The following is a 14295-nucleotide window of genomic DNA, read 5'->3' as shown; positions in this document are numbered from 1 at the left end:
ATAAACCTACCACCCCCTAAATGAACCCAAAGTACCTAAATTACAAAATACTAAAGTTACTATTAAAATAAAAAAACATAACACTACTTTAAAAATAAAAATAAACTAAGTATAAATTAAAGGGACAGTCTAGTCAAAATTAAAATTCTGGTATAGACTGTCCCTTTAAGCTACAATTACAGAAAATAAAAAAATCTAAGATTACATAAAATAAAAAACAAAATTACCAAATTTTAAAAAATTATACCTAATCCCTATGGCCTAGATTTGGAGTTTGGCGTTAGCCGTGAAAACCAGCGTTAGAGGCTCCTAACGCTGGTTTTAGGCTACCGCCGGTATTTGGAGTCACTCAAAATAGGGTCTAACGCTCACTTTTCAGCCGCGACTTTTCCATACCGCAGATCCCCTTACGTAAATTGCGTATCCTATCTTTTCAATGGGATTTTTCTAACTCCGGTATTTAGAGTCGTTTCTGAAGTGAGCGTTAGACATCTAACGACAAAACTCCAGCCGCAGGAAAAAAGTCAGTAGTTAAGAGCTTTCTGGGCTAACGCCGGTTTCTAAAGCTCTTAACTACTGTACTCTAAAGTACACTAACACCCATAAACTACCTATGTACCCCTAAACCGAGGTCCCCCCACATCGCTGACACTCTATTAATTTTTTTTAACCCCTAATCTGCCGACCGCCACCTACGTTATCCTTATGTACCCCTAATCTGCTCCCCCTAACACCGCCGACCCCTGTATTATATTTATTAACCCCTAATCTGCCCCACTCAACGTCGTCTCCATCTGCCTACACTTATTAACCCCTAATCTGCCGACCGCAAAGCGCCGCCACCTACGTTATCCTTATGTACCCCTAATCTGCTGCCCCTAACACCGCCGACCCCTATATTATATTTATTAACCCCTAATCTGCCGACCGCCACCTACGTTATCCTTATGTACCCCTAATCTGCTCCCCCTAACACCGTCGACCCCTGTATTATATTTATTAACCCCTAATCTGCCCCCTCAACGTCGCCTCCATCTGCCTACACTTATTAACCCCTAATCTGCCGACCGCAAAGCGCCGCCACCTACATTATCCTTATGTACCCCTAATCTGCTGCCCCTAACACCGCCGACCCCTATATTATATTTATTAACGCCTAATCTGCCCCCCACAACGTCGCCTCCACCTGCCTACACTTATTAACCCCTAATCTGCCGAGCGGACCTGAGCGCTACTATAATAAAGTTATTAACCCCTAATCCGCATCACTAACCCTATAATAAATAGTATTAACCCATAATCTGCCCTCCCTAACATCGCCAACACCTAACTTCAAGCATTAACCCCTAATCTGCCGACTGGAGCTCACCGCTACTCTAATAAATGTATTAACCCCTAAAGCTAAGTCTAACCCTAACACTAACACCCCCCTAAATTAAATATAATTTCCATCTAACGAAATTAATTAACTCTTATTAAATAAATTATTTCTATTTAAAGCTAAATACTTACCTGTAAAATAAATCCTAATATAGCTACAATATAAATTATAATTATATTATAGCTATTTTAGGATTAATATTTATTTTACAGGTAACTTTGTATTTATTTTAACCAGGTACAATAGCTATTAAATAGTTAAGAACTATTTAATAGCTAAAATAGTTAAAATAATTACAAAATTACCTGTAAAATAAATCCTAACCTAAGTTACAATTAAACCTAACACTACACTATCAATAAATTAATTAAATAAACTACCTACAATTACCTACAATTAACCTAACACTACACTATCAATAAATTAATTAAATACAATTCCTACAAATAAATACAATTAAATAAACTAGCTAAAGTACAAAAAATAAAAAAATATTTACAAACATAAGAAAAATATTACAACAATTTTAAACTAATTACACCTACTCTAAGCCCCCTAATAAAACAACAAAGCCCCCCAAAATAAAAAATGCCCTACCCTATTCTAAATTACTAAAGTTAAAAGCTCTTTTACCTTACCAGCCCTGAACAGGGCCCTTTGCGGGGCATGCCCCAAGAAGTTCAGCTCTTTTGCCTGTAAAAAAAAACATACAATACCCCCCCCCCAACTGATCGGAACAGCCAATAGAATGCGAGCTCAATCTGATTGGCTGATTGGATCAGCCAATCGGATTGAACTTGATTCTGATTGGCTGATTCCATCAGCCAATCAGAATATTCCTATCTTAATTCCGATTGGCTGATAGAATCCTATCAGCCAATCGGAATTCGAGGGACGCCATCTTGGATGACGTCCCTTAAAGGAACCGTCATTCTTCAGTTGGACGTCGCCGGAAGAAGATGGGTCCGCGGTGGAGGTCTTCAGGATGGAGCCGGTCATCATCGGATGAAGATAGAAGATGCCGCTTGGATCAAGAATGGATCGCCTCTTCTTCCCGGATAGGATGAAGACTTTGGAGCCTCTTCTGGACCTCTTCAGCCACCGGATGATGGATTGCCAACCCCCGCTTGGGTTGGATGAAGATTTTGGAGCCAGGATGGATCGGTGATACCTGGTGAGGTGAAGACAAGGTAGGATGATCTTCAGGGGCTTAGTGTTAGGTTTATTTAAGGGGGGTTTGGTTTAGATTAGGGGTATGTGGGTGGTGGGTTGTAATGTTGGGGGGGGGTATTGTATGTTTTTTTTTTTTACAGGCAAAAGAGCTGAACTTCTTGGGGCATGCCCCGCAAAGGGCCCTGTTCAGGGCTGGTAAGGTAAAAGAGCTTTTAACTTTAGTAATTTAGAAAAGGGTAGGGCATTTTTTATTTTGGGGGGCTTTGTTGTTTTATTAGGGGGCTTAGAGTAGGTGTAATTAGTTTAAAATTGTTGTAATATTTTTCTTATGTTTGTAAATATTTTTTTATTTTTTGTAACTTAGTTCTTTTTTATTTTTTGTACTTTAGCTAGTTTATTTAATTGTATTTATTTGTAGGAATTGTATTTAATTAATTTATTGATAGTGTAGTGTTAGGTTAATTGTAGGTAATTGTAGGTAGTTTATTTAATTAATTTATTGATAGTGTAGTGTTTAATTGTAACTTAGGTTAGGATTTATTTTACAGGTACTTTTGTAATTATTTTAACTATTTTAGCTATTAAATAGTTCTTAACTATTTAATAGCTATTGTACCTGGTTAAAATAATTACAAAGTTGCCTGTAAAATAAATATTAATCCTAAAATAGCTACAATGTAATTATAATTTATATTGTAGCTATATTAGGGTTTATTTTACAGGTAAGTATTTAGCTTTAAATAGGAATAATTTATTTAATAAGAGTTAATTTATTTCGTTAGATTAAAATTATATTTAATTTAGGGGGGTGTTAGTGTTAGGGTTAGACTTAGCTTTAGGGGTTAATCCATTTATTAGAATAGCGGTGAGCTCCGGTCGGCAGATTAGGGGTTAATAATTGAAGTTAGGTGTCAGCGATGTTAGGGAGGGCAGATTAGGGGTTAATACTATTTATTATAGGGTTAGTGAGGCGGATTAGGGGTTAATAACTTTATTATAATAGCGGTGCGGTCCGCTCGGCAGATTAGGGGTTAATAAGTGTAGGCAGGTGGAGGCAACGTTGAGGGGGGCAGATTAGGGGTTAATAAATATAATATAGGGGTCGGCGGTGTTATGGGCAGCAGATTAGGGGTACATAGGGATAATGTAAGTAGCGGCGGTTTACGGAGCGGCAGATTAGGGGTTAAAAATAAAATGCAGGTGTCAGCGATAGCGGAGGCGGCAGATTAGGGGTTAATAAGTGTAAGGTTAGGGGTTTTTAGACTCGGGGTACATGTTAGAGTGTTAGGTGCAGACGTAGGAAGTTTTTCCCCATAGCAAACAATGGGGCTGCGTTAAGAGCTGAACGCGGCTTTTTTGCAGGTGTTAGGTTTTTTTTCAGCTCAAACAGCCCAATTGTTTCCTATGGGGGTATCGTGCATGAGCACATTTTTGAGGCTGGCCGCTTGCGTAAGCAACTCTGGTATTGAGAGTTGAAGCTGCGTTAAAAATGCTCTACGCTCCTTTTTTAGAGCCTAACGCAGCCTTTATGTGGACTCTCAATACCAGAGTTATTTTTATGGTGCGGCCAGAAAAAAGCCGGCGTTAGTTTTTCAGGTCGTTACCGACAAAACTCCAAATCTAGCCGTATGAAAATAAAAAATCCCTCCAAAATAAAAACACCCCCTACTCTAAGAATAAACTACCAGTAGCCCTTAAAATGGCTTTTTGCAGGGCATTGCCCCAAGATAATCAGCTCTTTTACACCAAAATACACAAAGTCCCCCCTAACAGTAAACCCCCCCCACTCACCAAATCCCCCAAAATAAAAGAACCTAACACTAAAAAACCTAAACTACCCATTGCCTTGAAAAGGGCATTTGTTGGGCATTGCCCTTAAAAGGGCATTTAGCTCTTTTACTGCCCACCCTAATCTAAATAACCACCCAAAAATACATTAAAAAAACCCCTAAGTCTAACCCCCAGGTTGATACTCACCATTCCTGAAGTCCGGCGGAGAAAGGTCTTGTCCCATGAGGTGAAGTCTTCTTCCAAGCGACGGCCTGTTCTTCCAGGAACAATCCAGCGTGGAGGGCGGAGATGAAGACCGGCGACCCTGGAACAGAAAACCACGGAGCCATGGAGCATGGAGGATCCTCTTCATACGATCGCCACCGTGGATAGAGAATTCAAGGTATGCGGTTAAAAATGGCGGCCCTTGAATTCCTATTGGCTGATTTGATTCTTCAAATTCAAATCAGCCAATAGGATGAAAGCTACTCAAATCCTATTGGCTGTTCAAATCAGCCAATAGGATGAGAGGTACTGAAATTCTATTGGCTGTTTTGAATAGCCAATACACACACACACTTTAGTGCCCTTTCCACTCAAATACCTTAAAAGTTGAAAATTAATATTTAATCAATTTTAATATTTAGCAATGTGTTTTAATCTGTTTTTACTGTACCAAACGTGTTTCATTTTAATAACATGTTTGATCACAATAGTAGAACTAAACTTCTAATATCAGGTTGGCACTGTATTAAACGTGATATTAAAATTTAAAAATACAATCCTAAAAACCCCCTACTTTAACATGTTTTAAATAGTGCAATGTTTAAAAAATGTACAATAGTAAATGCTGCTACTGTCTTCTATGGGATATTAATATCCCCTACACAATATCATGTTCCTACAAATGAAAAAACATACCAAAAAGTATAGTACCTACATATAACACATCCCATCTAGATTGTAAGTTCCCACGGGAATAGGACCCTCAATTTCCCCTGTATTTGTCTGCAAAATGTCTTTTGTCTTTTATTGTATTGTTTCTCCATTGTACTTGTATCCTTGTACCCATGGGCAGTGCTGCAGAATCTGTTGGCACTTTATAAATAAATAAAAAAAAATAATAATAATAACACACCATATACACATGTACAATATATCCAATAACCCCCAGCTCATATAGGTTTTTTATTAAGGTTTTTTCTTTTGTTCTTTATTAACAAGGGACAACACATACATATAAAATATAAGCATACCATGTGAGTAACTTGTATAACAATGGGGAACCTTTACAGGTATGTTCCTATGTTCTCAATAATCCCTTCTAGTTTAGGTAACATTTTCACACATACCTGTCTAACCAGCCTTTTAGTAGTGAGATAAACAATTTTAAGAAATGTATTGCATTCACTGTGAAATTTAGCTTGTTTATAGATTATTTGAGCTAAAAGTAGCGAGGTCCTGCGCTGGGTAAAGCAGCCAACAGCTTCACCCAGGAGCAGGGCCGGTACAAGATAGTGTGCTGCCTGGGTCAGAGAATAAAATGACTCCCCCCCCAAGCAGTAACATTATTGATTAGCATAACAACATACTAGCCTGGCCGCTGACCTACTAAGTCTGCCAACCTGCATGTAACTAATGCTTATGCACCATTGCGCAATAAGTGGGAAGGAAGTTGGGGAAGCACTTTTTCTACCTTGAATGTTGCCCCTGACCGGCTCTGTGTCTTTGTGTATGATGAGGCTATGCTGCTGGGAGCCTACGACTTTCCCTACAGAGACAGAGGAAAAAAGCGTTCTAGGTCTGACAGTGACTGACTCAGTCCCTGAAGTGCCATCCCCTGTGCATGATGCGATCATGTGCAGCAAGCCTGCAGCTTCTCCTACAAAAGGAGACGGAGGGCAGGAGTTGTCTGGGTCTTACAGTGACTGACTAAGTCACTGAAGTGCTACCCCTTGTCAGGTGCTGCCTGGAGCTGCAGGACCCACTCTGTCCCATGGTTGATCCGGCCCTGCACAGGAGCACGCTACATTTAGTTTAACAGCGCGATTGGGCAAGCTGTGATTAGACACAATTTTGAAACAAATAGCTGAGCAGAAGAGGACGATGATGAACTTAAGGTAAATAAACATTTTGGGGGTTAATTCTTTAATTTCCTTTCTGTTTTTTACAGGTACAGTTAGCATGATGTTGCATAATTCAGCACATAGAACAGTAATATGTAACACTAATTCCTACGTTTACTTTCCCTTTAGGTACCATAATGCAGTGGAAAGCAGATATGATTTGTTGTTAATTTCATAGGAGAGAGCTTGCATTTCTGCTATGGTTTTACTGTGATTTGGTTATTCTTCAGCTTAATCTAGGATTTACTAGGAGATCAGCGTTTCCTGCACAGGCTGCTGTTCTCTGTATTTTAACTACTTTATATTTAGTTGTTGGCAACAGCATTTAACAAGAAGTTGTCTGCCTTGGTTTCTCACTTTTTGGCTAGGTTACAATAAGGAAATCTGCTCTTTTTTTACACCGCCCTATTGACATACCCCATTCTTACCTCCAAATAATCCGCAGCTGAACTAGAGAGCGCTGTGTTACTGATAAATTGTTTCTTCTATCAAATACAAAAATCGTTGTCATTTTTATTTTGCATTTAAGATGTAAAGAGATTTTTTTGAAAATACGTAAATCTTTATTACATTTAAAGTAATATGATAGAAAAAAATTCTGTTCTCAGAACACTGTGTAAAAGAGCAGGGATATGAAACCCAAAAATGTTCTTTTGAGATTCGGACAGAACATACCATTATAAAAAGTTTTCCATTTACCTCTATTATCAAATTTGCTTCATTCTCATGGTATTATTTGTTAAAGAGATAACTAGGGAGGCGTCTGGAGAACTACATGATAGGAAGTGATGCTGCCATCTAGTGTTTTAGTAATTGGATAACAACATTCTTGCAAAACTGCTGCCATATAGTGCTCTAGACATGTCCATGTTCCTGATCTAAAAGTGATCGTAAATTTAAGTATCGATTAATTATAATTCTTTACCTGTGCATTTTATATGTACTGGTACATTTGTATGCTGCTACGATAGTGTCCCATACCTTATATTTGTTCCGTTGTTTTTATTTTCTTAACCTCCCTCTGCCTGCCCACTTCATTCTTCCTTTTTTTCCTGAGGTGATGTTTTCACCTAACATCCAATCAACAATGAAAGGACCCTAATGTATGTGACACTATTGTAGCTGCATACAAATGTACCACTACATATAACAGAATGCAAAGATTAAGAATTGTAATTAATCTACTTCAATTTACCATCACTTTAAATCCCTGCTTTTCAACAAAAGATAGCAAAAGTTTTGATAATAGAAGTAAATTAGAAAGTTGTTTACAATTACATGCTCTGTCTGAATCATGAGATAAATTGGGTTGCATATCCCTTTAAAGAAATAAAAGAAATTGATCAATTAAAATAGCAGAGTAATAATTTGCAGTGGGCTGCTATTCGGCAGTTTTGGTTTTAAAGATATACATATACAGTACATGCACACAAACTTCTTATAATGCCACAGTTTAAGTTCCCAGTCAAAATTTAAAAAGCAAGGAGATTATGGAATTAGAAAATACAATTATATTATCTTATCTTATTAAATGTAGGGGGAAGAGTTTGTTTAATTACAGAAATTCCATGAATTTGCTAATTATGTTTTTACATGAACTGCTATTTGCTAGAAATGTATCTGTGTAACCACATGTGTAGTGAGTGTGTGTGATGGTTGTGTATTATGTGTAGTCTAGCTTGTGTGTGCGATGTTTGTGTATTATGTGTAGTCTATCTTGCGTGTTTGTGTGTGATGTTTGTGTATTATGTGTAGTCTAGCTTGTGTGTGTGATGTTTGTGTATTATGTGTAGTCTATCTTGTGTGTGCGATGTTTGTGTATTATGTGTAGTCTAGCTTGTGTGTGTGATGTTTGTGTATTATGTGTAGTTTATCTTGTGTGTGTGATGTTTGTATATTATGTGTAGTCTAGTGTGTGTGTATGATGTTTGTGTATTATCTGTAGTCTATCTTGTGTGTGTGTGTGTCTGTGTGATGTTTGTATATTATGTGTAGTCTAGTGTGTGTGTGTGATGTTTGTGTATTATCTGTAGTCTATCTTGTGTGTGTGTGTGTCTGTGTGATGTTTGTATATTATGTGTAGTCTAGTGTGTGTGTGTGATGTTTGTGTATTATCTGTAGTCTATCTTGTGTGTGTGTGTGTGTCTGTGTGATGTTTGTATATTATGTGTAGTCTAGTGTGTGTGTGTGTGATGTTTGTGCATTATGTGTAGTCGAGCTCGTGTGTGTGCGTATGTGTGTGTATGTGATGTTTGTGTATTATGTGTAGTCTAGCTTGTGTGTGTGTGTGTGTGATATTAATGTATTATGTGTAGTCTAGCTCATGTGTGTGTGTGTATGTGTGTGTGTGTCATGTTTGTGTATTATGTGTAGTCTAGCTTGTGTGTGTGTGTGTGAGATATTAATGTATTATGTGTAGTCTAGCTCATGTGTGTGTGTGTGTGTATGTGTGTGTGTGTCATGTTTGTGTATTATGTGTAGACTAGCTTGTGTGTGTGTGTGTGTGTGTGATATTAATGTATTATGTGTAGTCTAGCTCATGTGTGTGTGTATGTGTGTGTGTGTCATGTTTGTGTATTATGTGTAGACTAGCTTGTGTGTGTATGTGTGCATTTATGTGTGTGTGTATGTGATGTTTGTGTATTATGTGTAGTTTGGCTTGTGTGTGTGATGTTTGTGTATTATGTGTAGTCTAGCTTGTGTGTGTGATGTTTGTGTATTATGTGTAGTCTAGCTTGTGTGTGTGTGTGATATTAATGTATTATGTGTAGTCTAGCTCATGTGTGTGTGTATGTGTGTGTGTGATGTTTGTGTATTATGTGTAGTCTAGCTCATGTGTGTGCGTATGTGTGTGTGTGATGTTTGTGTATTATGTGTAGTCTAGCTTGTGTGTGTGTGTGTGATATTAATGTATTATGTGTAGTCTAGCTCATGTGTGTGTGTATGTGTGTGTGTGATGTTTGTGTATTATGTGTAGTCTAGCTCATGTGTGTGCGTATGTGTGTGTGTGATGTTTGTGTATTATGTGTAGTCTAGCTTGTGTGTGTGTGTGTGTGTGTGTGTGTGATATTAATGTATTATGTGTAGTCTAGCTCATGTGTGTGTGTATGTGTGTGTGATGTTTGTGTATTATGTGTAGACTAGCTTGTGTGTGTATGTGTGCATTTATGTGTGTGTGTATGTGATGTTTGTGTATTATGTGTAGTTTGGCTTGTGTGTGTGATGTTTGTGTATTATGTGTAGTCTAGCTTGTGTGTGTGATGTTTGTGTATTATGTGTAGTTTAGCTTGTGTGTGTGATGTTTGTGTATTATGTGTAGTCTAGCTTGTGTGTGTGATGGTTGTGTATTATGTGTAGTTTAGCTTGTGTGTGTGATGTTTGTGTATTATGTGTAGTCTAGCTTGTGTGTGTGATGGTTGTGTATTATGTGTAGTCTAGCTTGTGTGTGTGATGGTTGTGTATTATGTGTAGTTTAGCTTGTGTGTGTGATGTTTGTGTATTATGTGTAGTCTAGCTTGTGTGTGTGATGGTTGTGTATTATGTGTAGTCTATCTTGTGTGTGTGATGGTTGTGTATTATGTGTAGTCTAGCTTGTGTGTGTGCATATGTGTGTGTGTATGTGATGTTTGTGTATTATGTGTAATCTAGCTTGTGTGTGTGTGTGTGGGATATTAATGTATTATGTGTTGTCTAGCTTACGTGTGTGTGTGTGATGCTTGTGTATTATGTTTAGTCTAGCTTGTATGTGTAATCTATCTTGTGCGTGTGTGTGTGTGTGGGATATTAATGTATTATGTGTTGTCTAGCTTACGTGTGTGTGTGTGATGCTTGTGTATTATGTTTAGTCTAGCTTGTATGTGTGTATGTGTGCGTGCGTGCGTGTGTATGTGTATGTGTGTTTATGTGATGCTTGTCTATTATGTTTAGTCTAGCTTGTGTGTGTGTAAATGTGATGTTTGTGTATTATGTGTAGTCTAGCGTGTGTGTGTGTGATGTTTGTGTATTATGTGTAGTCTAGCGCAGTGTTTTTCAACCAGTGTGCCGTGGCACACTAGTGTGCCGTGAGAGATCCTCAGGTGTGCCACGGCAGACTGACAACAGTGTGACATATTTTTTAAACTTTGCTTGTTTTTTACTCCCAGTGCAGGGGTAGTTTGTAGGAGGCATGGAATAACAGCACAATACATACAGTATGTGTGTGTTTGTGTGTATGTGTATATATATATATATATATGCTGTATTAGGCTACAATGTGTGATTTTTTTAAAATTTTGGGATGGTGGTGTGCCACAGGATTTTTTAATGCAAAAAAGTGTGCCACGGCAAAAAAAAGGTTAAAAATCACTGGTCTAGCGTGTGTGTGTGTGATGTTTGTGCATTATGTGTAGTCTAGCTTGTGTGTTTTTGTGTGTGTGATATATTTGTATACTACGTATATCTAGCTTGTATCTGTGTATGTGTGATTGATGTTTGTGTATTATGTGTAGTCTAGCTTTTGTGTGTGTGAGTGATGTTTGAGTATTAAGTGTAGTCTAGCTTATGTGTGTGTGTGATGTTTGTGTATTAAGTGTAGCCTAGATTTTGTGTGTGTGTGTATGTGATGTTTTTGTATTATGTGTAATCAAGCAAGTGTATGTGTGTAATATTTGTGTATTGTGTTTAGTCTAGCGTGTGTGTGTGTGGTTTGACTTCCACTTATTACATGCTAAAAGAATTGACTAGAGATACTCACTGCCCTCCAGGATACAGCTCCATACAGACCAATATCTAGAAAAACAACTTCCACAAACCTACCCTGCTAAATTACTATTGAACATATCTCCATTTATTTTTTCAGCTGTTTACTGATTACATTTAACTCTCTGTAGATGTGTTTTGTTACTGGATAGTCATAGGTTGTTTTTTTTTTTTTTTCGATTTTTGGGTTTGATAATTTTGAAGATCTACAACACAGTAAAGTTAATGGCAAGACTTATAGTGATTTTAAAAGTTAATTTTATTTTGCTTTATCGTTTGAAGATATATATTTTAGAAGTTTGGCATATGTATTGTTTCAGGGACATTACCTAGGGGTTTGTGTAATATTAAAACCTCTAATTTTACAAAAGGGAATGCAAAAATGTGAGCATTAAAAGTGTTAACCCCTTAACGACCAAGGACGTACGCCACACGTCCTCAAAAAAAATACAGTTAATGACCGAGGACGTGTGGCATACGTCCTTGGTCCGGAAAGCAGCTGGAAGCGATCCTGCTCGCTTCCAGCTGCTTTCCGGTTATTGCAGTGATGCCTCGATATGGAGGCATCCTGCAATAACCCCCCTTGGCCATCCGATGCAGAGAGAGACACTCTGTGGCCCTCTCTGCACCGGACATCGGTGGCCGGTATGGTTGGCGGGTGGGAGCTTACGTGGGAGGCGGGTGGGCGGCCATCAATGCTGTGTGTGGAGTGGAGGGGGGCGGGATCGGGGGCGGGACCTACGGGGGCGCGCACGGGAGCGCGCGCGTGCACGGGGGGGTGTTGGGCGGGCGCATGCACGGGCGGGAGCGGGTGGGAACCGCTACACTACAGAAAAAAAAAGTTCAAAGTAAAAAAATAAAAATACATTTTCAGTATTATAAATCTAATCTAAGGGATCTGGAAGGGGTTGAGGTTGGTCTTGGTGGGGGGGGAAGCTACACTACAGAAAAGGGATTTTTTTTAAAGAAAAGCCACATTTTTTACAAAACTGGGTACTGGCAGACAGCTGCCAGTACCCAAGATGGCGCCCATTAAGGCAGAGGGGAAGGGTTAGAGAGCTGTTTGGTGGGGGATCAGTGAGGTTGGGGTCTAAAGGGGGATCCTACACATCAGCATATGTAAATATGCTTCTTTTTTTTTTTTTTTTAAAAAGGGCCAAATACCTTTTATTTTAGTACTGGCAGAGTTTCTGCCAGTACTTAAGATGGCGGGGACAATTGTGGGGTGGGGGAGGGAAGAGAGCTGTTTGGGAGGGATCAGGGGGTCTGATGTTTCAGATGGGAGGCTGAGCTCTACATTAAAGATAAAATTAACCCTGCAAGCTCCCTACAAGCTACATAATTAACCCCTTCACTGCTAGCCATAATACACGTGTGATGCGCAGCAGCATTTAGAGGCCTTCTAATTACCAAAAAGCAATGCCAAAGCCATATATGTCTGCTATTTCTGAACAAAGGGGATCCCAGAGAAGCATTTACAACCATTTGTGCCATAATTGCACAAGCTGTTTGTAAATAATTTCAGTGAGAAACCTAAAATTGAGAAAAATTTAACGTTTTTTTTAATTTGATCGCATTTGGCGGTGAAATGGTGGCATGAAATATACCAAAATTGGCCTAGATCAATACTTGGGGTTGTCTACTACACTACACTAAAGCTAAAACTACCCCAAAAAGCTCCCTACATGCTCCCTAATTAACCCCTTCACTGCTGGGCATAATACACGTGTGGTGCGCAGTGGCATTTAGCTGCCTTCTAATTACCAAAAAGCAACACCAAAGTCATATATGTCTGCTATTTCTGAACAAAGGGGATCCCAGAGAAGAATTTACAACCATTTATGCCATAATTGCACAAGCTGTTTGTAAATAATTTCAGTGAGAAACCAAAAGTTTGTGAACAAATTTGTGAAAAGTGAACGATTTTTTGTATTTGATTGCATTTGGCGGTGAAATGGTGGCATGAAATATACCAAAATGGGCCTAGATCAATACTTTGGGTTGTCTACTAAAAAAAAATATATACATGTCAATGGATATTCAGAGATTCCTGAAAGATATCAGTTTTCTAATGTAACTAGCGCTAATTTTGAAAAGAAATGGTTTGGAAATAGCAAAGTGCTACTTGTATTTATGGCCCTATAGTTTACAAAAAAAGCAAAAAACATGTAAACATTGGGTATTTCTAAAATCAGGGCAAAATTTAGAAACTATTTAGCATGGGTGTTTTTTGGTGGTTGTAGATGTGTAACAGATTTTGGGGGTCAAAGTTAGAAAAAGTGTGTTTTTTTCCATTTTTTCCTCATATTTTATAATTTTTTATAGTAAATTATAAGATATGATGAAAATAATGGTATCTTTAGAAAGTCCATTTAATGGCGAGAAAAACGGTATATAATATGTGTGGGTACAGTAAATGAGTAAGAGGAAAATTACAGCTAAACACAAACATCTCAAAAATGTAAAAATAGCCTTGGTCCCAAACGGACAGAAAATGGAAAAGTGCTGTGGTCATTAAGGGGTTAAAGGACCATTAAACTTGACATTTCAACAACGCATAAAATGTTTCTTTAATAATGAAACATTATTCCAATATATATTCATTATTTAGTTTGCTACCTTTTGCTGTGAAATACATCTAGATATGTGTTTGTTTTACTTTATCCCAGCGAGGTTTGAGTTACTACTTTTAGGAAATTTATGCAAGTTTTTGTTTACTTTTCGCTCGTCCCTAAGCTAGTCAGCAGTCACATGTTTGTAAAAGGTGGATTATCAGTTTTGCATCAACAATCAGGATAGGAGAATCATTCTTTGCAATAGCAACTAAGTTGAATCAGTGCTAAACCACCTTAAGAGAAGAGATAAGGGCAGGCTTCCCCAGTCTCTCTCAACTACACATGTGCAAACAGAGTTCAAGCTATATCTGAATATTAGTTTGTGATTTTGTTCTGGGGGACAGGGAAATCATCAAAATGAATAAACATAAACCAATATACTCATTTGATAATATAAAGCTGCAGTTTTCATTGCAAATTTATTTTTAGATATGGAGGTTCAAAATCATGTAGTTTACAATTTGTGTTTAGTAATCCTTTAAATGGACGGGTG

The sequence above is a fragment of the Bombina bombina genome, chromosome 5, assembly GCF_027579735.1.
Source record: "Bombina bombina isolate aBomBom1 chromosome 5, aBomBom1.pri, whole genome shotgun sequence".
In the NCBI taxonomy this organism is placed as follows: domain Eukaryota; kingdom Metazoa; phylum Chordata; class Amphibia; order Anura; family Bombinatoridae; genus Bombina; species Bombina bombina.
Note: the sequence above shows the minus strand (reverse complement) of the source record.